The 25,884-nt window shown below is 47.7% G+C and overlaps 1 protein-coding gene and 1 long non-coding RNA gene across 9 annotated transcripts in view; one reads left to right on the plus strand and one right to left on the minus strand.

The window, feature by feature from the left end:
- The window catches only part of JAZF1 (JAZF zinc finger 1), a 338,636-nt gene that overhangs the window by 290,631 nt on the left and 22,121 nt on the right, over positions 1-25,884 (plus strand). The window contains exon 4 of one of the 7 annotated variants that reach the window (XR_014833151.1): positions 289-4,133. The gene's annotated coding sequence lies outside the window, so the exon portion shown is untranslated. 7 annotated transcript variants of the gene reach the window in all.
- LOC146395055 (uncharacterized) lies at positions 4,182-14,607 on the minus strand. Of its 2 annotated transcripts, none has more exons than XR_014834068.1 (5): positions 14,559-14,607; positions 12,721-13,175; positions 11,531-11,771; positions 7,652-8,236; positions 4,182-4,417 (listed from the first exon to the last, which is right to left on the minus strand). It is a non-coding gene; the product is annotated as an uncharacterized LOC146395055 (long non-coding RNA). The 2 variants fall into 2 exon arrangements; XR_014834067.1 differs by having other exon boundaries at positions 5,981-8,236; positions 12,721-13,185.

A 25,884-nucleotide genomic window follows, 5' to 3' on the forward strand; every position in this document is an offset into this window, starting at 1 on the left:
CAGACCTTAACCCACTGAGCAAGGCCAGGAATTGAATCTGCAACCTCATGGTTCCTCATTGGATTTGTTTCTGCTGCGCCACGACAGGAAACCAACCACTGATTTAAATCATAAAGATACAGAATTTAAAGATAAACGTGATTAAATTCCCTGAAAATAAAGTGTTAGAACAATTCATAATCATTCTCCTTTAAAAAGAATAATATTGGAGTTCCCATCGTGGCTCAGTGGTTAACGAATCCGACTAGGAACCATGAGGTTGCGGGTTCGATCCCTGGCCTTGCTCAGTGGGTTAAGGATCCAGCGTTGCTGTGAGCTGTGGTGTAGGTTGCAGACATGGCTCAGATCCCTCGTTGCTGTGGCTCTGGCGTAGGCCGGCAGCTCCAGCTCCAATTAGACCCCTAGCCTGGGAACCTCCATATGCTGCAGGAAGCGGCCCTAGAAATGGCAAAAAGACAAAAAAAAAAAGAATAATATATAGAGTATAATTGCTAAGAAGAAAAGGCACATTACATTTTTTTATTATATATGCTTACTGTAAGCTTTATATGTGATTAATTAATCCTAACACCAGCCCCACTGAGACATTATTAATTCCTACATACAGATTAAAGAGATAGAGGCTTAATAAGGTTAACTTACACAAAGCCCCATGTCTGACACTTCCAAAAATGTAGTCTTCCCAGTGTACTCAAACTTTCTTTCCACATTAATTATTATTACATTAACACCTTTAAAAAATTTCTCATTAATTCTCCTGTGGCACAGTAGGTTAAGGATCTGGCATTGTCACTGCTGTGGCGTAGGTTTGACCCCTAGCCCGGGGACCTCCATGTGCCGCAGGTGCAGCCAAATACAAACACATTCTCATTAGACCTTAAGCCATTTAGCTGCCCCAGTTACTGACTTGACACTTCCAAACCGAAAATATAAAAATATGTTAAGATACTGGAACTGTGGCTCACCTTCCTGCCAAATAACTCCCCCTGTTACCCCCTCCAACATTTCAGAGAGTGGGTCAGGACTGAAAAACATCATCAGTTTAGTCAAAGTTTTCTTTAAGGATGGGTTGGAGCTGAGCTGAGGCAGCCAGTTGGTAAATGTGCAAGCTTGCAAACCAGTTCGTAAAAGCTCCACTTGAAACTGGCCATGGTAGGTGTTCTTACACCAGTGCAGCTGGCAGATGCTCCCTGTAGGACTTCTCTCCTCCCCACGTTGCTGTTCTACCACTATGTTTTCCTTCCGGTATTTATAAAACTAATCTTAGTCTGTAGTTCAAGGGATCGTGGCCCCAATCCTGGATTGCTTTGCAGCCATTCGCAACAGTGTCATGACAGGGAGAGGCTTCCACATTAGGTTATTCAATGAAAAAAAAATCGCATTACAAAACTCTATGTGCAGTATGATCCCAATTGTATTTTTCACGGCCTAAAATTTAACTGTGGTTATCTTAATATGATGGGAAGATGGGTGTTATTTTCTCCTTTCTCTCTCTTTTTTTTTTTTTTCCTGTTTTCTAAAAATTATCCTGTATTATTTTTGTAGCTAAGACAACTCTTCGGGACTTACAAGCTAAAGATATATACAGAATTACTGACCTCCTCTTCCTCCAAAAAAGGAGATTAATGCATTTCTTTCTTTCAAATTAATTTAAGTGACATTGGGGATGGGGGGGAAGCATGAGGTCATTGTAGGAAAGGCCTAGCTTAGCTCTGCATCCACTGCTAGCAAGCAGGTTGTTTTGGTTAAGCCTGTGGCTTAGTTAAGAAAGGAATTTTTCTTCTTTCTTTTTTCATCCCCATGTTTGCCCCCTGGATCTCTTAAAACAGTGGCTCTCAATTAGGCTGAAGATTGAGGTCTCCTAAGGAAGCTGTAAACCTACCTTGGCCTGGGCTCTACTCCAGAGACCCTGATCAAGTCGGTGGTTTGGGCATTAGGAGTTTTTCAAAGCTTTCTCTAGGTAATTCTGACCTACAGCCAGAGCTGGGAAACCACTGTTTTTAAATGTGACCGATCTTGTTGTCGTAGCTGTGTGTTTTCTTGCCTGGGTTAACCTACTTCCACCTTGCGTGGAGAACGGTTACTGTCTACTTGCTAAGGCTCCAGAGATGAGTCCAATGAGACTGAACAGATGCTTGCTTATGTCTTAATGGAGAAGCCATGGAAAGAGTTGGCTGGATTTCTGGTTATAATAGCACTGCAGAGTCTCTCCTGGAAAATATTTGCATGTATATTTTGGCCCGCTCTGGGGAAAAATTTCAAGTATTAAACCAGAGAAAGGTACCAAAGGAAATTAAACCATTTCTTTTGTTTGTTTTCTTGTTTAGGCAGCCTGTAATGACCATAAAGTCAGACTGTATCTATGCCTGCATAATTTAAGTGTCTTCATTGTGTTATTTCATTTCATATTCCAATCTCTCCTATTATTTGGCCTTATAGGAGGACTTGAACATTCCTTTAGTGCCTTGGCAATAAGTTGCTCCGATGATAGCATTTTGAAGTCCTCGGGAGTTAGTTAATAATAAACAGCAAATCGTTTTTAAAAGTAAGGTATTAATTTTTCCCCTCGGGGTGGAAATTACTCTGCCGTTACAGACATACAAAACTGAGGTCGTTCTATAGGAACTGATAGCATTTTGCTTGACATTTAGAGGCTTTGTCCAAATGGAGCTGAGGTTAAACTCTTCCCCATCCATTTCTTTTTAGAAAGCGAAATAAACATGCTTACTAAAGGCAAAAAATCAGAGAGGGAAAAAGGATAATTAAAGTAAGATCTAAATTAGCATGACTTCACCTACTCACCCAAAAGAGAAGAATGAAACAGAAGGAAAAACCCCAGCGAGATCAACCCCATCTTATTTAATGGTGGAAAATGAGAAAAGCTAAATATTTTAGACCGAATGAAGGTGTTTTTTTTTTTTTTTAATTTTGTTGAAGTAGAGTTGATTTACAAGGTCCTGTTAATTTCTGCTGTGCAGCAAGGGGATAGTTATACATCCGCACGTATCCATTCCCATATAGGTTGTATCAGAATATTGAGTAGAGCTCCCTGTGCGCTACAGCAGGTCGCCACTGACCATCCATCCATGTGCAATAGTGTACATATGCTAATTTCAAACCTCCAGTCCATCCCTCCCCCACGTCCCCTTTGGTTACCAGAAGCTTGTTTTTAAAGTCTGTGAGTCTGTTTTGTGTTGTAAATAAGCTTATTTGTGGAGCTCCCGTCATGGCTCGGTGGTTAAAGAATCCGACTAGGAACCATGAGGTTGCAGGTTCGATCCCTGGCCTTGCTCAGTGGGTTAAGGATCCAGCGTTGCCGTGAGCTGTGGAGTAGGTTGCAGATGTGGCTCGGATCCCGCGTTGCTGTGGCTGTGGCCTGTGCCGGTGGCTCCAGCTCCGATTCGACCCCTAGCCTGGGAATCTCCATGTGCTGCGGGAACGGACCAAAAAAATGCCAAAAAGACCAAAAAAAAAAATAATAATAAGCTTATTTGTATCATATTTTTAAGATTCCACATATAAGTGATATCACATGATATTTGTCTTTCTCTGACTTACTTCACTTGGTGTGATAATCTGTAGGTCCATCCTCATTGCTGCAAATTAGCCTGACCGAATTTTGTGACCTATTTATACATAGGCCGTGGTTTGGTATTTCTAATGGATTCTGCCCTAAAGAGTTGAATATCTGGATGATGCCAAAAAAACATTCTTCCCTGAAGTCCTCCCATTGAGCAAATGGCCTTGATCTGCATTTCCCTTTTCACGTGACTGTACGTACTGTCTTAAGTTGGAGAATGACTTCATGTTTCTGGATTTTCTGGCTCACATTATATTCAGGGTCACGAACACACCCTTTCCTGGCCTGTGATTTGTTTGCTTATTTGCTTACCTACTGCTTTGTTCTCATCACTGCCCTTTCATCTTCTTCATTGATTGACTTGTGTAACCTTTACCCTGCTTCCTGAGTATCATGGTCCAGTCTTGTAGCTAATTTTACTTCCTTCCCCACCATCCTCTGTGCCTACTTGTTTTTAATCTCCTCTTACCACCCAAAGTGTTGTTTAGGGTAAGGGTGGCAACAACAAAACAGTGTTTCAGTTCTTTTTCCTCAACTCATCAGAGACCTTCCCCAACAAAACATTTTCTTGACTTGAAGAAAACGATCAAATCAGTGGTGATCCGTAATAATAATATCTTTATAGCACTTTATAGTACACAAGAGCATTCCCACCTACCATGTATTAACCCCACTTTAGAAAGAAAAGAAATAGCGGCTCCTTTGAATGATAAAAATGTGCCCTTGTTCCGTGGTTCCCAAGTGAGTCACCAGTTTCCCACAGCGTGAGGATTGGGTACCTTCTCATTTCACATAGTTTCTAGAGCAACTGCTGTGTTATGGTCACTGTTCCAGGTCCTGGGAATACAAAAGAGCAAAAGGCATAGCCCTTATGGGTTAGAACTTACATCTCTTAGTACATGCAAGTTATGCATGTGTAGGAAAGACACTTAATGAACATGACATAGAAACAGATGGACTGAATTACTGGCATGGACGATTAGTTAAGCAAGATGGCCATACACACAGAGTCCTTCTTTCTGTACTGTTTTAGGTCAGTTATAAGCACTGCATGTCTTAGAAATTGTAAGGCAAAAGTAAATTTCAAAGGAGGTGGAATAAGGTGAGATCAGTGGGAAAGTGACTTGGGGCAAATGAGTTTAGAGCATGATCGTTATGGAGTGTCAGCCTAGGGAATTCGTAAACAGACCTAGGTATGTTACCCGAAGGTGTTGCTTAACCTAGAGCTTTCTGGGTCACCTTCTGAAACCCTGGGAACATAGAGGTAAAGTGATGAGAGCTTTTGGCATCAGGGATCTGGATTCAAACCTTGGTTCTACTGCTGGAGAGATGGATGGCCTTAAGCCCTTGCAAGCCTCATTTCCTCAAGTATACGTTGGTGGCAGGGCCTTCCTCCCCATCAAGATTAACAAGTTAAAAATAGGGGAGTTCCCACTATGGCTCAGCAAGTAACGAATCCAACTAGTATCCATGAGGACGTGAGTTTGATCCCTGGCCTCACTCAGTGGGTTAAAAGATCTGGCATTGCCATGAGCTGTGGTGTAGGTTGCAGATGCAGCTCGGATCTGGCATTGCTGTGACTGTGGCGTAGGCCAGAGGCTACAGCTCTGATTTGACCCCTAGGCTGGGAACTTCCATATGCTGCAGGTGCGGCACCACCCCCCCCCCCGCCAAAAAAAAAAACCAGGATTAAGATGGAAACAACTCCTGTGTTAACACTCTCTCCTTAAATCTCTAGTTCAGAAAAGATATTAGGCAGTTCCCTGGTGGCTCAGCGGGTTGAGGATTCAATGTTGTCACTGCTGTGGCACAGGTTCGATTCCTGGCCCTGGAACTTCCACATGCTGTGAGTGTGCACCCCCCAAAAAAAGAAAGGACATTAGCTGGGAGAGCCCTGCTCTGCATCAGGACACTCATTGTGTTCAGGAACCTCCAGGGTTACTGGTGGAAATGGTCAAGTTGTCAGGGCTTCTTGATGTGGCTTTTATAGCACGTTGAAAACAAGGAAAACAGGAGTTCCCGTCGTGGCGCAGTGGTTGGCGAATCCGACTAGGAACCATGAGGTTGCGGGTTCGGTCCCTGCCCTTGCTCAGTGGGTTAACGATCCGGCGTTGCCGTGAGCTGTGGTGTAGGTTGCAGATGCGGCTTGGATCCCGCGTTGCTGTGGCTCTGGCGTAGGCCGGTGGCTCCAGCTCCGATTCGACCCCTAGCCTGGGAGCCTCCATATGCCGCAGGAGCGGCCCAAGAAATAGCAACAACAACAACAAAAGACAAAAGACAAAAAAAGAAAACAAGGAAAACAGTTTTTGCTCTTAACTGAATCCTGCCCTTTTGGACAGCTGTATTGCACCAGCCCCGGCCAGGACTGCTTATGCATGTTTATTTCAGGTCCACACTAACCTCAGAGAGGGCTGGTTCCAGGAGTGTGCATTGCAGGTGGTGTTTGCTACTGATCTGCTCTGAGCATGGGCACATCTTCTAGCAGAAGGGATGGGGGACCCATAGCAGAGAACAAAAATGACACTTTTTGTTATCAGAAGTACAGGAGCATTTCAGATAGCCATTTTATAACCAAGCATGGTGGAAGCAAAGAGTTAGCAGGTTTATAAATTTTTATAGCTTGTCTTATAATTTTAGTAAAGGTAGCAGTAATAACCCTTTTAATTGTGGAAATTCAGAGCACAGAGAAAATGGGACATTGGATGTTTCTGACAGATGCACATAGCCATCAGCAAGCTCTGTCCCCTCGAATTGGAGGCGCCCACGCAGGCCCAAGCACCGTCATGGGCAAGGGGGCACCCCTTAGTCCCACCCTCTCTGTCCCATGTCCCACTAGTGTCTCACTGGGGTGATAGCTCAAAGTCTCAGAGCTACGTAAAGGGCATCTGAAGGGCTTCAGGACCAGATGAGTTTGACCACAGCGTGTGGGAGATTCCCTGCCCTCTTTCCTGTGAAGGGCAGGAAACATCCTCAAAGCTGCTCTGAGCAGAGAGGGCATCAGATGTCACTGTTCCCCATCCCCAGACCAGGAGAGCAAGATCCACAGAGGTCACATAGATTCTCCAGAGCTTCAAAACCAAAGTGATACTGGCTGAGCAGTTCCACTCTCAGTATGTACCCAAGTGGGGTGGATCCGAGTGTCCACGAAAGACCAGGTACAGGATGTGCAGGGCCGCTTTATGTGCAGTAGCCCAAACTATTAAGTGGTCCAGGTACATGGATAAACAGTCCTTGATCCATACACTGGAGTACTATTCAGCAATAAAAAAGAACAAAGTATGATTATACACACACAAAATAAAACTATGGGGATGAGTCTCAGACACAAAAGAGTACATGTGAAATTCAAGTATAGGCTGCTGATCCGTAGTGATGGAATCTGAACTGCATTCAACTTGGGGAGTGGGGGAAGGGGCGTGCACAAGAGAACTTTCTGCAATGATGAATATAGTCCGTATCTTTTGTTTGTTTTTTGTCTTTTTTGGGGCCATGCCTGTGGCATATGGAGGTTCCCGGGCTAGGGGTCGAATCAGAGCTGTAGCTGCCAGCCTACACCACAGCCATAGCAACTCGGGATCTGAGCCGCATCTGCGACCTACACCACAGCTCGCGGCAGCGCCAGATCCTTAACCCACTGAGCAAGGCCAGGGATCGAACCTGAGTCCTCATGGATGTTCGTTGGGTTCATTAACCACTGAGCCATGATGGGAATTTGTATCATCCATATCTTGATTGAGATGTTGGTTACACAAAGGTCTGTCAAACTCATTAAATTATACACTTAACAGCTGTGCATTGCCCTGTAGGTATTTGAAAACAATTTATTGGCTCAGGCAGAAATGGAGAACAGGAGCCCACAATTTCCAGTCACCTCCTCAAAGGAGCAAAGACATTTGCTCTGCTGTAAACAAGCCATTTAAGCACAAAGGAAGTAAATACAGTAGTTAGAGGAAGAAAATCTATGGAATTTCCTCTCTGTTGAAGAAAGACAGTAAGCAGAATCCTTCATTCCCAGCTTCACAACTCTGCAGAAACAACAGCACGGCCAAGTAAAACAATTGCTACACTTACCAAATTAAGAAGAGCCGGTTGCCAAACACTTGGTCTCAAGACACAGTTAGAATTGGTTAGTGACTGAACATGGTCCTGGTAGAAAATTATAGCCTCTGGGTCTTCCGAGATCCAAAATCCTTTGCTTTCCGTGAGATAACAAAGTGAGATGTTTACAGGAAGGAAAATTAAAGCCGCCCAGTTTCAGCGTGTGTTGAGCCCATCCTGTGCAACTCCCAATAAACCCCGTTTTTGTAATGGGCAGCCACTTAATAGCAGCTTCTGCTCAGATTTAATCCTTGCAGTAACTGAAAGGCATCAGTAGTTTATCTTCTACTGAAAATATTTTGAGACCTACCATTTTAGCCATGCTGTGCTCAACCGTGTACATTTAGCTGCAAACCTGAATTTCATCTCTAGTTCTAATGTTAGAGTGTTGTGGTTTAATCAACTTCAATAAAAATAACATGTCCACTGTTGGAGTTCCCACAAGAAATCCTGATGGGCTTTACGTCATTTTTCACCTGGTGCTGGAAACACAGTCCATGGCGTTGTCTTGGCTCTCGGTCGCTGTTGCTCTTTCTTTGTCCCAGCAGGGTCTCTGCACTGGCCCAAAAATATCAAAAAAGATCACAAGATAAAGTTATTTTAAAGGGCACACCTCCTACCCCCCCAAAGAATGCAGTCTTTTTCAGCTAAGGGTCCAGAGCTTGTTCTTATGCCAACACCCGTCACTGCACACGTCTCACTAATTTTCCTCTGGAAGCAAGTACCAGAACTGAAATATGAGTGCTAAAAAGAGCCCCATGTTGTAAGCATGGGAAACCATGCGGATTCCACTGAAAACAAACAAGCAGACGCTCAGCGCTGCCCTGCACCTCGGCTGTGAAGGTGACGGGGATTTAACACCTGATGAATTCAGAGCCCAGCCAAATGTATGTTTCCAAAGAACCCTTTTCCTCCCGTCTAAAACACAGCATATTAAAATCAGAGAAGCCCTTTCATCTTCCTGGGTATCACAGCAGCAAACTTATTTTAATGTCTTTTCCATGTGGGTCTACTTTTAACAATAAAAGGATCCCCAGGCGCCCCCAGCTGCACAGCATTAAAGACAGAATCTGCAGAAAAATGAAAACGCCTTCAGCTAATTTGTTCTTACTAAAAAGACAGTCCAGGTACAGAATCTCCCTGCTTCTGTCCCAGGGCTTTGTCCAGAGTCCTTGGAAAAGCACTAACAGCAAGGAGGTATCTGACAGGAAGAGAGCAGCAGACTCCTGGAGCCTTTCTGGTGCCGGGGGCAGAAATGTTGCTGGCCATGCATCTCTAGCCCCTTGCCGCAAAATTCAAACAGCTCCTCCTCGGAAAGTGGGCTGCTGGTGTTAATTTATATGCATCAAAGCACCAGTGAGTTGGCTTGATCTCATCAGATCAAAGAGTGTTTCATACTTCACCAGACTGAATAAGCAATGATTTTTTTAAAAAACCTAGCCAATTCAGGCTCTCTTTAGTATGGAAACACACACACAGAAAATCACCCCCTGAGAAACCAAAGTTGGTTGGGAGACAAGAGTATAGGAATTCAAGACCCAATAATGACATGATGTGCTTGCAGTGTTTTCTACCTAGAAACCCGATCATTACTTTTTTTCCTCCCTAAAGGCAAAAAAGACGGCCAGGGTGTTCCAGATGCTGCCAGGCCCAAGAACAAGTCACTTCCAGGGAAACCGCTTTTCCTCTTGTCAAAGTAATTTTGAAGAAAATAGCTGGATGGCACCTGTCATTGCCTACCGGCTAAAATCTCTCTCTGTAGCCTGGGTCTGGGAGGATTCTTAGTTTTCAAATGGAAGTATTTTTTAAATGACCATAGTTTTCAAGTAGCAAGAAAAAAATACATGTAAAGCAGATTTCTCTTATAGCAAACAGTGAAGATAGTACTTTCCATGAGGTATTTCATACTCTCCACATGCTGTGTAACTGGATCCTCGTTAAAATCCTCATCACGGTGTTTGACGTGAACACAGTTGCACAGAATCTTAAATACCAGGGCGGAGAGGACCTCGACGTGCTTTTCTCGTTACTGTCCGCCAGGCAGAAATGTACAGTTGGTGTTACCCAGGCTGAACTCTAAGCCTCAGGCACTTACCAGGACCAGTGCCAGCCGGTCGATTTACGATGATGCTTTTGAAACACTCTTATGATGCTGTATCTTGACAGGCCCCCAAATGACCCCCTTAAATGGCCCCTTTCTAATGTAAGAACTTTGCATAAAGTTCTATGCCATCATCGTGTGGAACGTCTCCCTAAAGTTCACCTCGATGAAGTGCATCTTGGCAGAGCACCCAGATGCTAGGAACAGTATTTCGCTGCCATTGAAAGGAAACAGTCTTTGAAAAAAATGTTTAATTAGAGCCACTTGGTTTTAGCAATACACTTACATGTAACTTCAAATATGCTATGCTGTACCTAAAGGAAAATTATTTTTATAAAACTAACAAAACTTGACAAATGATTAACTTTTAAAAGCATATAATTAAAATGTTACAACTCAGTTGTGAGCGACCTGCCAGAGGGCGCCTGCCTGGAGATGCTTGTGACAGGCGAGGTGGGTTCCGAGCACCACCTGTGGACAAAACACCTCAGCCTAGAGGGTTTTTTTTTTTTCCTGGGGAGATGAATAAGCCCCTTTTGGAAACTAGAACCATAAAATTAAAATTATGAAGTAACTGCAAATATAAAAATTGGGATTTAAAAAAAATGTTTTAATAAATTGGAGTTTCTGGAATAACTATATAATAAGCATGCATTACAGGAACATAAATACACCATTGGTAACTAATACATAGTTCTTGGCAAGTAAATAGCAAATTAAAAGTTTAGTAGAATCCAGTTAACACATTTGTAAATAATCTATGGGGCTGCGTTTCCTAGAATGAATAAGTCATAAATATTCCAAAAAAGGCCTTTTCCTCTTTTTTTTTTTTTTTTGCCTCACAACAAAGATCTATTTTCTGGCAGCATCAAAAGAGGAAGGTTTGCCAAGACTAGAAAACTTGTCCTTTGCCATGTGGGAGCCCTTTAGCTAAAGCTGTAACTGTGGCATGCTGATGGACGTTGTCGTTTTAATTCTGTCAAGCAAGGGCAAACTGGAAAATGAGTTACGCTATATATAAACCTGAAAGTGGCTTCATTTTCATGGTAGCTGTGCCTACTTAAAAATAGCATCTCACAGCCTCCTAGAATTTCTGTTCACGTCGTCTGTGTTTTCTATTACATAATAGCGTATTTTGGAAAGATGACAAGGCTGAAAAGTGGACGGATGCACATGCTCCAGACTTTGGCCTCTTTTGTCATCTTCCAAAAGATGGTGATTTGGGGCTCCTTCCACCTGCTGTCAGGCTCTTATCTAGAAAGTATTCTGAGTGGCCTGCATTTATTAACCTCATAAACCACACTGTTCCTTAGGTGCCTAGTTAACAGTTGCTGGTTCTTCTCCTTGACAGAGCAAAATACTAAACAGGATCCCTGCTGCATGCCGCTTCTTCGCAGACTGGTAGCAAGTCGTGGTCCTTTAGCCACTGGAGCCCCAGGACTCAGTCAGGGCGCCAGAGCCCAGGGTGACTAACCCTGAGGTCCCAGGTTTGATTCCCACGTGGGCCAGTTCACTGGCTCCATCCTGGAGCCCTGAACGTGCCCCTGATGCTGGGTGGATGTTTCCCCGCTCAGTCTCCCAGGAAGGACGACACACAGGCGGTCCGGTAAACTCACAGAGGGCGGAGGGGTTCTCGGAGATCGGCCTTACTCTCCAGCCTGGCCCGAGGGGATCCAGGTCAGTGTGAAAATAGGATTGGGAGGAAAACCAACGCACAGTGCAGGTCTGGGAAATACTCTGAACGGCCTCACCTGATGCAGTGATGAAGCCGCAGTATTGCTGGGCCGTGTCCATCTCCACGGGCTTCTGTGTTCAGCGCAGATGTGCTTAGAATAGTCGTAAGAAGAGTTCCCGCTGTGGCGCAACGGGATCAGTGGTGTCCTGGGAGTGCTGGAACGCAGGCTCGATCCCCGGCCCAGCACAGTGGGTTAAGGATCTGGCATTCTCAGCTGCGGCGTAGGTCACAACTGCGGCTCGGATCTGATGCTTGGCCTGGCAACGCCATGTGGCACAGGGCAGCCAAAAAAGAAGGAAAAAAAAAAAAAAAGAATAGTTAAAAGACTGGGAAACTGATGAATTGATACAAATAAATGTTTTAAGACTGTGGAGGCCTCAAATCATTTTAGTATGTGTTGCCTAGAAAGAACAGAGATTCTGTGACTTGGATGAGAGGGGTCAGTTCCACTTTCTGTTCTCTTTAAAGTGACTGTCAGGAGTTCCCATCGTGGCGCAGTGGTTAATGAATCCGACTAGGAACCATGAGGTTTCGGGTTCGGTCCCTGCCCTTGCTCAGTGGGTTAATGATCCGGCGTTGCCGTGAGCTGTGGTGTAGGTTGCAGACGCGGCTCGGATCCCGCGTTGCTGTGGCTCTGGCCTGGGCCAGTGGCTACAGCTCCGATTGGACCCCTAGCCTGGGAACCTCCATATGCCGTGGGAGCGGCCCAAGAAATAGCAACAACAACAACAAAAGACAAAAAAAAAAAAAAAGTGACTGTCAGCAGCCCCCACCCCCACCCCGTTCTCCACCCCACGGGAGACTGGCAGGTGGCACAGTGGTGTCATCATACAAGTCCTTGTCCCTTAACCCCCCTGGATTCAGGAGGCGCATGACTGCCCTAAACTCCTCCTGATGAAAGGAGGCAACAGAGGAAAAACCACATGGCATAAAATAGCATCAGATCTTTACACTGTTGAGTTTTAGAACCAGAAACATGTGTCGAGAGCTTCTTGGCTACAGTCATTTGTAAGTTAGGACCAGCATTCTATAAAATACAGGAAGACGTAGAAAGGAGAAGTGCTTCACTCTTAGGAAGGATAAACACTGTCGGAGGAAATTTTTAGTTTCGTGTGTGTGTGTTTGATTTTCTGCGTTGTAATATAAAATGTCTTTTTTTTATTGGCTCATAGTCAGAAAATTTGAAAGCCAGTGCTCGCAACGCACCCCTTCATACAAGCGCGGTGTCAGGCCCAAGGTCATGTGGCCAAATGGGGGTCAAGACAAAACCCAGCCTTCCTGATTCCCGTTCTAGTGCTTATTCCTTCAGTCCTGCTGCAGCCTCTGCAACATACTGAGTGTGTCCTCATCATCAGTTGGTTATAGTCACAGTTCTTCATTCACGAGACCTCGTCACCCCAGAGCCATACAGTTCCTTCTGAGCCTGTGGATCCTGGAATGTTCCTAGACTCCCCATCCTCGGAAAGAGTACGAGGTCCTTCGCTAGAGCTTGACCGCAGAGAGGAAGAACAGTATCTATTTTTCAGTGTGCTTTTTGGCGGGTGGAGATTTCTCTTGGTTTGATCAATGATCCATCAGAGGCAGGAACAGCACTTAGCAAGCAAGGCCGGCAGTAGGTGCATCAGACTGGAGTAAAGGTGGGGAAAGATACAGTCTGCACCCTGGGGGGAGCTCAAGGGAAAAGAGAAGAAACTGTCATGACAAAGGTGCCAGGGAGAAAACTGTGGGTTAGTGCAAGATAAGGTGAGAGCAGATACATACATATAGCAAAGGACGCCTGTGTGGGGCAGGTGTGCTCTGGAAGGGCCTCTGGAGACGATCTGCCCCAGAAATGTTTTGCATTTGGCCGTGACCCTTGAGGAGTGCAGGCTGGACTTCCCTTCTCTGAAGGCCCTTTTCTTTCTTTTCTTTTCTTTTTTTTTTTTTTTTCCCTGTCTTTTTAGGGCTGCACCCAGGGCATATGGAGGTTCCCCGGGCTAGGGTTCAGATTGGAGCTGCAGCTGCCGGCCTGCACCACAGCCACTTGGGATCCCAGCCACATCTGCGACCTACTCCGCAGCTCATGGCAACGCCATATCCTTAACCCACAGAGTGAGGTCAAGGATCGAACCTGCGTCCTCATGGATACTGGTCAGGTTCATTACCACTGAGCCACAACGGGAACTCCCTAAAGGCCGTTTTCCCCTCCCACAGAGTCAGCTAAGCAGCACCCAAGGCTTCCCAGACAGGCGTTTGCTCTTGGCTCCGTCCTGGGGTGGGTGAAAATGATTTCTTCCAAGTATTGAAGGAACAGGTACTGCCACCGACCTCTATGGGTCCTGTAAAACCCGAGCTGAAAATAGTGGCACGTTTCTCTGGGGTCCTAGCACGGTGACGCTCTGATATTTTTGGAGGCGTTTTACCCCCACTCACTGCTCAGACCATTGTGTCTCTACCTGCTCGCTTCTAACGACTCAAGGTACCGAGAAAGCTGAAGTCACGGATGTAGAAAATACAAGGCAGAGAGGCGGTCGCTTCTCCCCATCCTCGGCCACGGCCCAGGCCTCCCCGCCGGAGCTCGGGGCAGCCTTCGGTTTTTCATCTTCCCCACTACCTTGAGTTGATTTTCCTCCCTGGCACTCTTGGTCCCCCTTTCCTGTCCTTGTTTTGACAGGGCAGAAAATAAACGCAGGCAGCGATAAAGCTGGGAGTATGGCTTTCCAACCGCAGCCCCTGCCAGGGTCTAGCGCCCTCCCGGTAGCCTGCCCTCTGCAGGGTAATTAGCTGGATGGGAATTTTCGCGGTGGCCTCCCCCAGGAGCAATTTCGCCAAAGAGTAGCCCTCTTGTCTAGACCGTGCAAACCCATAAAGTCATCACTAGCTGGGATTTCCAGCCTACAGAGCAGTCATAGAAAAGCCTGCCTCTAGTCGTAGAGGATTTTTCAGTATAGAGTGCTCATTGTGGAAACCCGCCTTTCACACCAGCCCGCAGACCCCTCCCCGGGAAGAGGGACGGAAGTGCCCCCTCGCCACCTCCATCATCCCCAGGAAGACACCCCGCTCACCATCTCTGCTGTGTTGGAATCGCCACAGCCTTGCCTTCCCCTGGTCTTTGAAACCCTGGACAAGCCTGGATTTTATTTGTGCAATTTATTTTTGACAACGAGCCAACTGTGCCTTTTACTTTCTTGCTTGCCAAAGCTAATTATTAATTAGTGAGATAAAAGCGCTTTACTCCTTGGCATTTGCAGAAACTAGGCTGGCAGAGCTTTACCCGGAGAGAGATGAAAGGGGTCCAGATTTCTCCTCCAGCGCTCTTACCACTGCTGGTGCTTAGCCAGAGTATCGACGGCCAGAACAACGAAAGCGTTCTTGAGACTTGAAAATAGAAATGTGCACCTTGGAGGGAGGGGACAGAAAGGGCAGGGGTGTCCTGAGTCCCGGGCAAATCCTCTCTGAAGAGTAGACGCAGCATCAGGTGACTGAGGTCTGTCACATCCAGTGTAGTTGGTTTTTCAGGAACAGTGTTCAAACAGAGATTACCTAAGAAGGAAAGCAAATCCAGAGGTGTGATTTATAGGGAAAAATAGTTACGGAAGCAGATAGAAGCGAGCCCCTCGGGTCCCAACTCGTTAGGCTGGGCTGTGCCTGCCGGGAGGAGGAAGATTGGCAGTGTCGGTCGCTGGGTCTGAACACCCAGAGTGTGCCGGGCGCTTTGCTGAGCCTCGTTATTTATTCACATCCCCACTTTACGTAGGGATGGACACCGCAAGTTCAGAGGGAAGTAACTTGCCTGAGGGCACGCAGTATGATGGGGTGCCTGGATTTTTTTTCTTTTTTTCTTTTTAGGGCCACACCCACTGCATATGGAGATTCCCAGGCGAGGGGTCAAATCAGAGCTACAGCTGCCGGCCTACGCCACAGCTACAGCAACGCAGGATGCGAGCCACGCCTGCGACCTACACCACCGCTCATGGCAATGCCAGCTCCTTAACCCACTGAGCGAGGCCAGGGATCGAACCCTCAACTTCATGGTTCCTAGTCAGATTCGTTTCTGCTGTGCCACAATGGGAACGCCGGGTGCCTGGATTTTAACCCAGGTCTGCCCCTTTCCAAACCCCACACCTCCTAGCTCTCCTCTCAGACGCCTGATGCACGGCTGTGATTCTTTTGTGTGCCCTTCAGAGGGGCTCAGTACATCCTCTGCTCTTACAGTGATTATTTTTCAGGTATAACTGGGAGGTATGTTGGTTCATACACAGTACAAATATTTGAGTGCCTGTGACATGCCAAACACATGCACAGAGACAAAAGGCATAACCCCCATCCTAAAGTAGCACAGAGACTCAGTGGGGGGAGGCAGGTGATGGAATCTGCCGAGAATCCCAGGTTCCCTGGTAGAAACACACTTGCTGTGTACACAGCCTTGGGATGGGGGTCACAGGAGACTATTTGGAAACCAAGATGTCTAAACTGAGTTGGAGGCGCCTTAGATGAAGAAAAAGAAGAGGGTATAGGAGGATGGCTGGTTCCAGTTGGTGGGGAGGGAGGAAACCCAGAGGAGAAGCGTTTGCCATGTTTTGTAAGTGTAACGTGAAGCCATCAGAGGGTTTGGACAGGAGGATGTCGAGTTCCCATAGTGGCTCAATGGTAACGAATGCTCAATGACGAGCATCCATGAGGACGCAGGTTTGATCCTTGGCCTTGCTCAGTGGGTTAAGGTTCTGGCGTTGCCGTGAGCTGTGGTGTAGGTCACAGGCGCGGCTCCGATCTGGCATTGCTGTGGCTGTGGCGTAGGCTGGCGGCTACAACTCCGATTCGACCCCTGGCCTGGGAACCTCCATATGCTGCAGGCGCAGCCCCAAAGACAAAAAAAAAAAATAGGAGGATGTCATGGTTGGCTTTACATTTTTAAAAGCTCCCTTGGAAAGGTGAGTGAATGTTAGGGGTGAATATTGCAGCAGTGCAAGGAGAGATGGCAGTGGTGGGACCGGGGAAAGGGGACATGAGTGGACTCTGGATTCTTTGGAAGTAGAGCCTGGAGGAGCTGGATGAGGAGCTGGAAGGGGAAAGAGGAATGATCCCTGGGTTCTTGAGCAGAGCAGCGGAGAGGAGGATGGTGCTGCTTCCTGAGCATGGGAGGCGGATAGAGAGGAGGGTGTTCCAGGGCAGCGTACCCTCAGGAGTTCTCTCTAGAACCAAGACCTGATCTTAAAGCACAGACCACCTCTGTCATGATGCCCTGTACTTCATGAGCTCCCTAACCTTCCCAGTGACCAAGGAGCATCTTAAAGATGTGGATTCTTGAGGCTGGAGTTACCTAGTGGTTCCGCGAGTCCGGGGAGGATCTGGCATTGTCACTGCTGTGGTTGGGGTTCGAGCCCCAGCCCAGGGACTTCCGTGTGTCGTAGGTGCAGCCAAAAGAAAATATGTGGATTCCTGGGACCCATGTCAGATTTCATGAGTCAAGTTCCAGGAGTAGAGCCAGTATTTAGGAGCTTTCCGCAGCACCCAGGTGATTTTAGCGCTGCTAGCCCGCTATGTCCACGGTTCAAGGACATTGCTTGCGAACCACTGCTCTGTTCCATATCTGCCAAGGCCAGTCTTGATGACCTGAGGGCCATTTGAGCACTGTTCCTGCCCAGATACAAAAAACCTGAAGGCCGTTTGAGCACTATTCCTGCCCAGATGCAGAACCAGCGTCACACCACACCGTCTCTCTCTTTGCCCAGTGGACCACAAGCCGCTTTACCAGATCAGTCATCTTGAAACTAAAGGTTTGCTGACTGGCCTGATTCGGGCTGGGCTGCTTTGATGCTTTTCCCTGGGCGTCAGGCACATCTACTAAGTGGGGCACCTTGCAAGAATAGCATTTCCCCGAGTGACGGGAATGTCCCACGTAGTAATGTGTTTCCCCAGGATCTGAGACTGAGATATCTTTCTGAAGGATCTGATCCTCATAAATCGGTGGGTTGGTCCTGGAAATCCCACAAGCCCAGGCTGTCTTGAGAGATTTATGGCACTTCCCTCTCGCCCTGGGCCAGGAATAACATCGCAGCTCCCTCAGCACTTCTGGTTTTCACTGCTGCGGGAGAGCAAGTGTAGGGAGAGGTGTGCTGAGCCCATACCGCTTGGAGGGAAAACCGTCCAGAAAGGACTCACGTTCTGCTAAGGGCGTAACAGTTTTCTGCCCTCTCTGCCTCTCGCCCCAGGATTTCCCAGCCTCATCCCCACTCCTGGGATGGGTTCTGTGGTGCTTGGGCAGGGCCAGAGCTAGCTCGAGCCCAGGGACACACTCCGAGATGGGGCAGCCTCTCTGGGGCAAGGGCCTTAGCCGTTAGGCAGGCAGAATGGTGCTGAATTTTTAGATCAGCTCATTGACACTGTTTCAAGCTTCTTCCCAAACAATGTTATTTAATTCCCTCCTGCCCTGACCGAGCAAAGAGACCGAGATGACCACTCCGGTTAGATTCCATGCCTGGCAAATCTATTTGACCAAATTACACGTTATACCAATGGAAGTGAGTATGATTGATTTGCAGTCCATGTAACAATTACACCAAAGTATCTGCATCCACCTTAGCACATCAGCCAAGCATCAAAAAATGTTATACCAACTCTGTAGAAGAGGACCAAGGAGCTAGGTGTCATAACTATAGCTGGAAAGCCAGTGAAAGTGCTGAGGTCTGTCTGCAGGGCATCCAAAGGGAGTCAGAAAGACTGCTTGAGGAGATGAGACTCTAGTTGCAAAGGAAGAGGTGTGCAAATCAAGCTCCTATCAGACCCCAAACCCAACCTAAGAACCTTAAGTTTATAATGGTCAAAGAAAGAAGCCACTTTTCCTTGGCAACACTTGGAATGGAATTGCAATTAATTACCTGGGGAAAGGAGCGTCGGAGGGAGGCTTTTAAGGATGAGTGCAGGTAAGACTTAGAGGGTGGGGCTTGTGGATTCCAAGCCCCCAAACCGAGCCAGAGAGCACGGAGGTGGTTTGGGGACCAGCGAAGGTTTACAAAGCAGTTTTTGGTGCATTGCATTCACAGAGCATGCCCCTCGCTGTCAGAGCCTTAAATGCTAGGTTAAGGAGTGTGTTTCCTCGACGTGGCAGCGGGGAGCCATTTTTAAGAAGAGGTAACTGATGCGATCCAAGGAGAGTGACGTTACGGAGGGAAGCTCTTTGGGAGAAGGTTGATGAGGCAGCAGACAGCAGGTGGTGAGGACCACAGAGGCTAGGGGCTGGTCTCTCCGTTAGGAGGTTATTTCAGTAGCCAGGGGACGAGTATGGACATAGACCTGGTTTTCTGGAAGGCGGTTCTGCCTGTTGGACGGCAAGGACTTGCGGTGGAAGGCTCTCCAGCGCTGCCTGCGTCACGCCCGAAACCCTCCCGCCTGATAGAAACCCGCCCCTGGCTCGGCCGAAGTACAACCTCGCAGACGCTGGAATGTTTATGTTCAGCCCAAAATGGCTCTGGTTTTTTTACACAGCTGTAAAATGTATTTAACTCCCAGATATAAAACACTTCTTGGCTACTGTTTCAGAGCTTCGGAAACCGGCTCCATTGGGTGTGCGTGCGGCGTTGTCATCCGCTATCTTTCTGCGCAAATCTGTTTCCTCATATTGTTAGGCCGACGGAAGAGAATTCAGCCCGGCAGAAACTACCTCTTTTACAAGCAGCCTTGAGAAAAAGCCGCCAGGACAATGAGGAGCCTCCACGCTGGTATTTTTAACCCGAGAGCGCAGCTCTCAGCAGCGGGGACGCAGAATCGCCTGCATTGTGCGTGTTTTTCGTGGTGGCGGCGAGGGCGAGGCGGGAACAGATGTTCCTTCCCCCCCACCCGGCTCAACTGTTCTTAATCCCTTCTCGAACACAGAGAGAGAAATCTTTAAACGTTAGCCAAAGTTCAATCACCATCCCTGGCTGGAGGTGGAAAATGCCCTACTTTGTCTGTGCTCAGCCATGTACCTGCTTTGAGTGCCTGGGCCACAGAGCACAAGGGAGTCCAGCTGGCACGGGTTTTATGACGGCGACGTTCATTTGCAGAATAAGCCTAGGACGGGAGGGGTCTGTTCGACCCTCTGTATATTTATTTATTTACCCTTTTTCAGGCATAAATAAAATTGCACTGTAAAACATCGATGCTTAATTGCAGGAAACCCAAGGCGGTTTTTTTTTCTGTTTTTGGCTGATGTTCTGCAGGCGGTTTATAGCCTGCGTTTGCTTTATATGGAGTTGTAGAAATCTTGCATAGGACTATGTTTACAGCCACGGCTGTGTGACATGGTTTATCATGTTTTGCCTGTGCTCTGTGGAACAGACGGCCGTTCATTATTGAGAGGCCTTTTTCTGCAGTGAACGGAGTTTTGGGGGAGGGGTATTTCTGTACGAATGCAGAATGACTTCCAGAGACTGCATGCACTCTGTGGCTAAAAAACCTCCACAGCACCCTATGCAGTGACATTACTGTTCACTTTGGCACCTCAGGATGAATGTATATATTCATTCACATATATTCATATATATGTGTCTGTGTGTACATGTATTATGTGTGTGTGTGTTTTGGTGGGGTTTTTTGTTTTGTTTTGTTTTTGTTTTTTTGTTTTTGGCCACAGTGTGCAGTGGCTTGATACGGGATCTCAATTCCCAGACCAGTGATTGAACCCGAGCTGTAGCAGTGAAAGTTCCAGCGCCTAACCACTAGACCACCAGGCAACTCCCCGAAAACGTATTTATGTTTTTGGAAGTGCCTCCCGCTGAACAGAGCAGCAACCCTGTCGACTTGCCTGCCTGTCTTCGGTCCTGCACAGGCACGTCCACACATGAGTGCCTGTTACATCATCTCAGGCAGAACCACAGCTTCACAGGCTTCTCCTTCTAGAGCTCACCCCCAAAAGATTGGTGCTGTGATCTCATTCACATGTGGGGTGTGGCTTTCTAAACCTTCACCTTTCTAAAAGGATAGACATGCCAAAATTTGAGGATTAAGCCTCAGAAGTCATTTGAAAGGGCCATTTACAACTGCATACTGTGCAGGTTGCTTGGGCTCTGATGCCATTGCCCATTCCAGAGGTTTTCTTGTATCTCCCCAAAGGTTCGCTGAATATCAGTTCATTAATCCTCATTTAGGCAGCTGGAAAATACTTCCTTTATAGCCTATGACACATGGATTATCCTATTAGGAAATCTGTGGATGACATATGGCTTATGGGACTTGCAAAGGGTCATTGGTTTGTCTTTGGATAAAAAGGAACATTCTCCTTACAGAGCAAAGCAAATGCAAGGGAAAAAGTAGTTAGTAGACTTGAACGGAAAAATGGGAGGTTGGCTGAGGGCTGGTAATAATCGCATTACAGCATCACCCCCTTGGCACGCAGGACTGACTGCCTCTCCAAGGTCGACCTTTATGCCTCTGAGCCGGAATAGATTTGAAAAATGGACCATCTGGATTTAGTGCTGGTCGCAAATCAAACCCCAAACTGTAACGGAGGAAGATGGGGCAGTAAAGGTGCTCCGCGGTGTGAGAACGTAGCATTGAAAATTCTCACCTTCATCTTTCCCCCGGACCCCAGCTTCTGCCTTGACATTAGAGTGAGAATTTGAGAGAAGCGTTTGAACCTCTTGTTCCTTCAGTATTCATGCAACTGCATCTGTGGATACAGACCATGGCTGGGGGAGTTGGCGCAATAGAACTGAGGTCTCTTCCAGCCCTAAAATATCATTTTATGACCCAGCAGTGACATAAAGGTCAAGCTTGGGCTTTTTTTTTGCGGGGGGGTGTGTCTTTTTAGGGCCACACCCGAGGCGTATGGAGGTTCCCAGGCTAGGGGGCAAATCGGAGCTGTAGCTGCCGGCCTATGCCACAGCCACAGTAACTCAGGATCTGAGCTACATCTGCGACCTACACCACAGCTCATGGTAATGCAGATCCTCAACCCACTGAGCGAGGCCAGGGGTTGAACCTGTATCCTCATGGATACTAGTTGGATTCATTATCACTGAGCCACAGCCACGACAGGAACTCCAGCTCAGGCATTTTTAAATCAATCGGAAAGTGGGCACAGATGGAGCCCTCTGAAGGTGTGGGAAAGAAGCACAAAACAGAGTCCAGGCTCTCTTGGAACTTAAAACAGACCTGGACGATGGACACGGCAGGGGCAGGAAGAGGCAGAGCAAGGGCAGAGGGGCCAGAGCCACGGGGGATGTTTGGGTCAGAGTGGTGAAACCACCTCCTGCCTGTTCCTGGGGGAGGAGTTAATGGGGGGGTTAAATGAAGCTGGAGGGGCAGGGCCAGCTCATGGGGGGCTCAGAATATGAGATGCAGGAAATCAAAATAAAGTCTTGCTTTCCTTTGCACAGAGAGTCAGATCTTGGTCGAGAAATACCATTTCCTAACTATGAGTGTGAAGAAAATGGCAAAAGGACAGGGAGGTGGTGTCTTATGTCACTGTGTTTCTATCTTTGTTTTTTGTGGACAAAGCCTTCTCCCTGCCGCCCGTGGAACACGCCTGGTGGGGTGTCTCCCTGGCCCGCCGTGTCCTGGATCGTTCTGGAAAACAGGCCAGAAGCAGTCCCTCAGCACATACCCCCGCAACCTGTGGGATTATTACACAAGGAAGCAACCCAAACAGAAGCCCCTGCTCCAGTTTGAAAATCTCTCTTGGAAACACGTGGGAGGAAGAAGGGGGTGGGGGGTGGGAGAAGCAGGTTGGTGCCTTCAAGACACAGCTATCTAAAGTCTCAGAAATCTCTAGTCCATCCTCATCCGTTGTAATAAGAATCCCCAGCCAGACTGGCCACAGGCAGTGCAGGCAGAACAGAATCCAAGCCCCTGATGATATGGGAACCTGACCTGTAGATTCCCCATCGCATTTCCATCTGAGGATTTGGGCCAAGTGGGCGGGTCTTTTGTTACTTCTGTTGCAGCCTGTCTGGGAACCCATAGGTGTTGTTTATTAGGTCAAGACTGTTCCTGTTTTCTGCCTTCAATAGATACCTAATAATAACCCCTTAGTCTTGTTGCTAAGCCATGGGAAAACATCTTGTTTATCACCATGTGGCATTTATATAGCATCATCCTGTTAAGCAAGATATACTGTAAACATACTGAGAAGAGGCGGTGGTACAAGCAGGATTGCCATCTAATAGTGCAGCGTCCAGGGAGCCCCAGAGTTGCCTGAAGGGGGGCAGGGATGGAGGAAAGGAAGGAGCCCACCACCTCTGTCTTAGAGGTCGTGCTATCCTGCGACCAGGGTCCGTGCTGCGTTTAGTCCCTGCTGGGTGCCGGGAAAAGCCTTTCCCACGTTCCGGCTCAGTTCTCACCACGGTTGTCAGCTGGATCCTGTTGCAGGACTCATTGTTCGGGGTGGGGGTCATGGGAACTCAAAGATGATGGGTCTGTTCCCCAGGATCCCCAACACAGGATTTGCATTTCGGCGTCTGAGTCCAGGAACCATATGCTCTTACCATTGTTAGCCTCACGTGACACACTCCCATGTGCTTGCAGGTCACAGCAGGGAACGTCCAAAGCCATTTCCAAGGTCAGCTCTGTCCAGCTGAAAGGAAGCCAGTCATCAAGTCCACGACATCATGTCTTTGTCAGGGGACATCTGCCAGGATGGGCGAGGGCAGGGACACGAGGGAGCTAGCTCAGGCCAGAGCAAGCCACCCCGCAGGCCTCTCCAAGCTGGGTTGACCACAAACAGCACGTGGGGTGGTGGCCAGGTGGCAGTGGGAAAGCCAGCTCGAGCTCAGACAAAACCCCGCAGGCCAGAGCATGTCAGGAGGGAGAGACAGGAAAGCAGGAACCGGCCCTGCCTGGAACATCAGGGCTGAGCCTGAGAACGGGGAACTCGCAGGGACAGAAACCAGCTGTGGCCTTGGGAGGGACAGTGGGCAGGGGCCTCTGGCAACGTTGTGGACCTCTGCTGCTCCTGGGGTTCTGACACGGACCCTGGGTCTTAAGCCACTGAGCAACATCCATCATCCTGGGTGGCTCTTTGATTTGTAAAATCACGTGTGTCTGCTCAGCCAATGAAAATACCAACAGCAGAGAGTGCTGTGTGGTGAGCCCTGGTGTAATCACTTAGGTGTGTATCGCCTCACTGAATTCTCTGATGTGGATTCTTTGGCAAAGAGAACTCGTGTGAGTTGCCCGAAGTCACGGAGCAATTGGGTGAAGGAGGCAGCACTGGGACCCAGACTGTCAGGCTCCGAAGTGCGCGCTCATGGCCAGGTGAGATACTGCTGAAGAGGTCACAGGATGGTCGCACTAAGGCCTTGAACTTGGAGGCCTGCCCCAACACCAGGGCCCCTGAGAAGTGGGTTGTAGCACGTGGGGAGTGAAGAGAGCTATGTGCAGGAAAGGCCACAGGGTCCACGTCTTACCCGAGCTGTTACCGTTGTGCCCGGGGCGCAGAAAGTCGAACTCGTTTTTATAACATGCTTAAAACCATCTCTTTGATCGGAGGTTCTTGCCCCTGCAGTTTCTCCCAATCGCTTTTGTCAAGGTTTGTCGCTCGCGTAACTTTTCATCAGATTTAAACGTGGCCCTGATGTTGTGAAGGCAGCCTGCGAGGTGCAGTATGTAAAAATGACATTACCGGGGCTTTCAGGAGGCTGCCCCCTTAGGAAGCCAAATAGCCTTCTTAAAAATCAGAAGTACTCTCATAAAACTCGTTTTTCACACGGCCCGGGCTGTAGTGTCCACATGGGACGAAGTGTGAAACAAAGCTTTTATGGGAGATCGCCAAGATTTCTCTGTGAACTTTGCGTGACTCTCCTGACATTATTCCCCAGAGAAGCAACGCATTTTCTGCGGTGGCACTTTCTCCTGTCCTCTCCTGGGTCTGGAAAGAGACGACGACTCTGACGCAGTAGAAACTGGTTTTTGCTGGCAGACCCTAATTATTTCTTACCGTGATTATCGCATCATTTTTCTTGATACCCACCAGCCTCCTCTTCCCAGCCCTCTCCTTTGAGCTTTCTCTTGGCATAATCCACCCTGTCTGTAAATATAGCACATTAAGTTGCTAGAAAGGAAACACCATAGCCATAACCAGCCCTGCAGGTGCCTCAGTACTGCAGAGAAGGCTGCACTTGTTTAAAAAAAAAAAAAGACCTCTGCTTCTGCTGCTTTCAAAGGCATGTTATTGAAAGCAGGGCTCCCCCCTCGGGAGGAACCCGTGGTGTGATCATGACCTGTCTGGGGTCCTTGTCCTCACGGCGCCCTCTGAAGGCAGAAAGCCTGTGGGTCTCGTTCACCTCCAGGTCTCCAGAATCGTGGGCGCATTAATGAAAAATAAGTTCAGCCATATAATCCTACATCGGCACTTTATTTTGACAGCATTAGCAGTCATCATCCTCATCCATTGTGTTAGAAATGCCTTCTTCGGAGGTCCCGTTGTGGCGCAGTGGAAAAGAATCGACTAGGAACCATGAGGTTGCAGGTTCAATCCCTGGCCTTGCTCAGTGGATTAAGGATCCGCCATTGCCATGAGCTGTGGTGTAGGTGGCAGATGCAGCTCGGATCCCGCGTTGCTGTGGCTGTGGCATGGGCCAGCGGCTACAGCTCCGATTTGCCCCCTAGCCTGGAAACCTCCATATGCCACAGGAAGCACCCCTAGAAAAGGCAAAAAGACAAAAAAAAAAAAAAAGAAGAAAAGAAATGCCATCTTCATCATGGGCATTTTTGTCTGTGCATTTTTTAATTTATTATTTAATGTGTTTGTTTATTTTGCTGTTTAAGGCTGCACTCACAGCATATGGAAGTTCCCAGGCTTGAGGTCTGGGGAACTGGAGCTGCAGCTGCAGGCCTACACCACAGCCATGGCAATGCTGGATCCAAGCCACGGCTCAGGGCAACACCAGATCCTTAACCCACTGAGGGGGGCCAGGGATTGAACCCACATCCTCATAGATACTAGTTGGACTGGTTACTGGAGCCACAATGGGAACTCCCAGTCCGTGCTTCTTGGGCAGATGACTCCAAGCAGATGATTCCTCACTAAGCTTGGTCCATATACCTGGTCATGTCTTTCAAGTCTAGACAATTTTTAATTACTTATTAAAATAGTAATACTGGAGTTCTCATCGTGGTGCAGTGGAAACGAATCCGACTAGGAACCATGAGGTTGCGGGTTTGATCCCTGGCCTTGCTCAGTGAGTGAAGAATCCAGCATTGCTGTGAGCTGTGGTGTAGGTCGCAGACGCAGCTCAGATCTGGCATGGCTGTGGCTGTGGCTGTGGCCGGCAGCTGTGGCTCTGATTGGACCCCTAGCCTGGGAACCTCCATATGCCGTGGGTGCAGCCCTAAAAAAGGACAAAAGGACGAAAAGATAAAAATAAAAAAATTTTTAAAAATAAAGTAGTAATACCGACCAGAGGCACCAGATAG

The sequence above is a fragment of the Sus scrofa genome, chromosome 18 (assembly GCF_054392235.1).
Source record: "Sus scrofa isolate SSC_HxYL_T2T_F1_AM1 chromosome 18, Sscrofa_HxYL_maternal_Yorkshire_Landrace_v2.0, whole genome shotgun sequence".
Classification (NCBI taxonomy): domain Eukaryota; kingdom Metazoa; phylum Chordata; class Mammalia; order Artiodactyla; family Suidae; genus Sus; species Sus scrofa.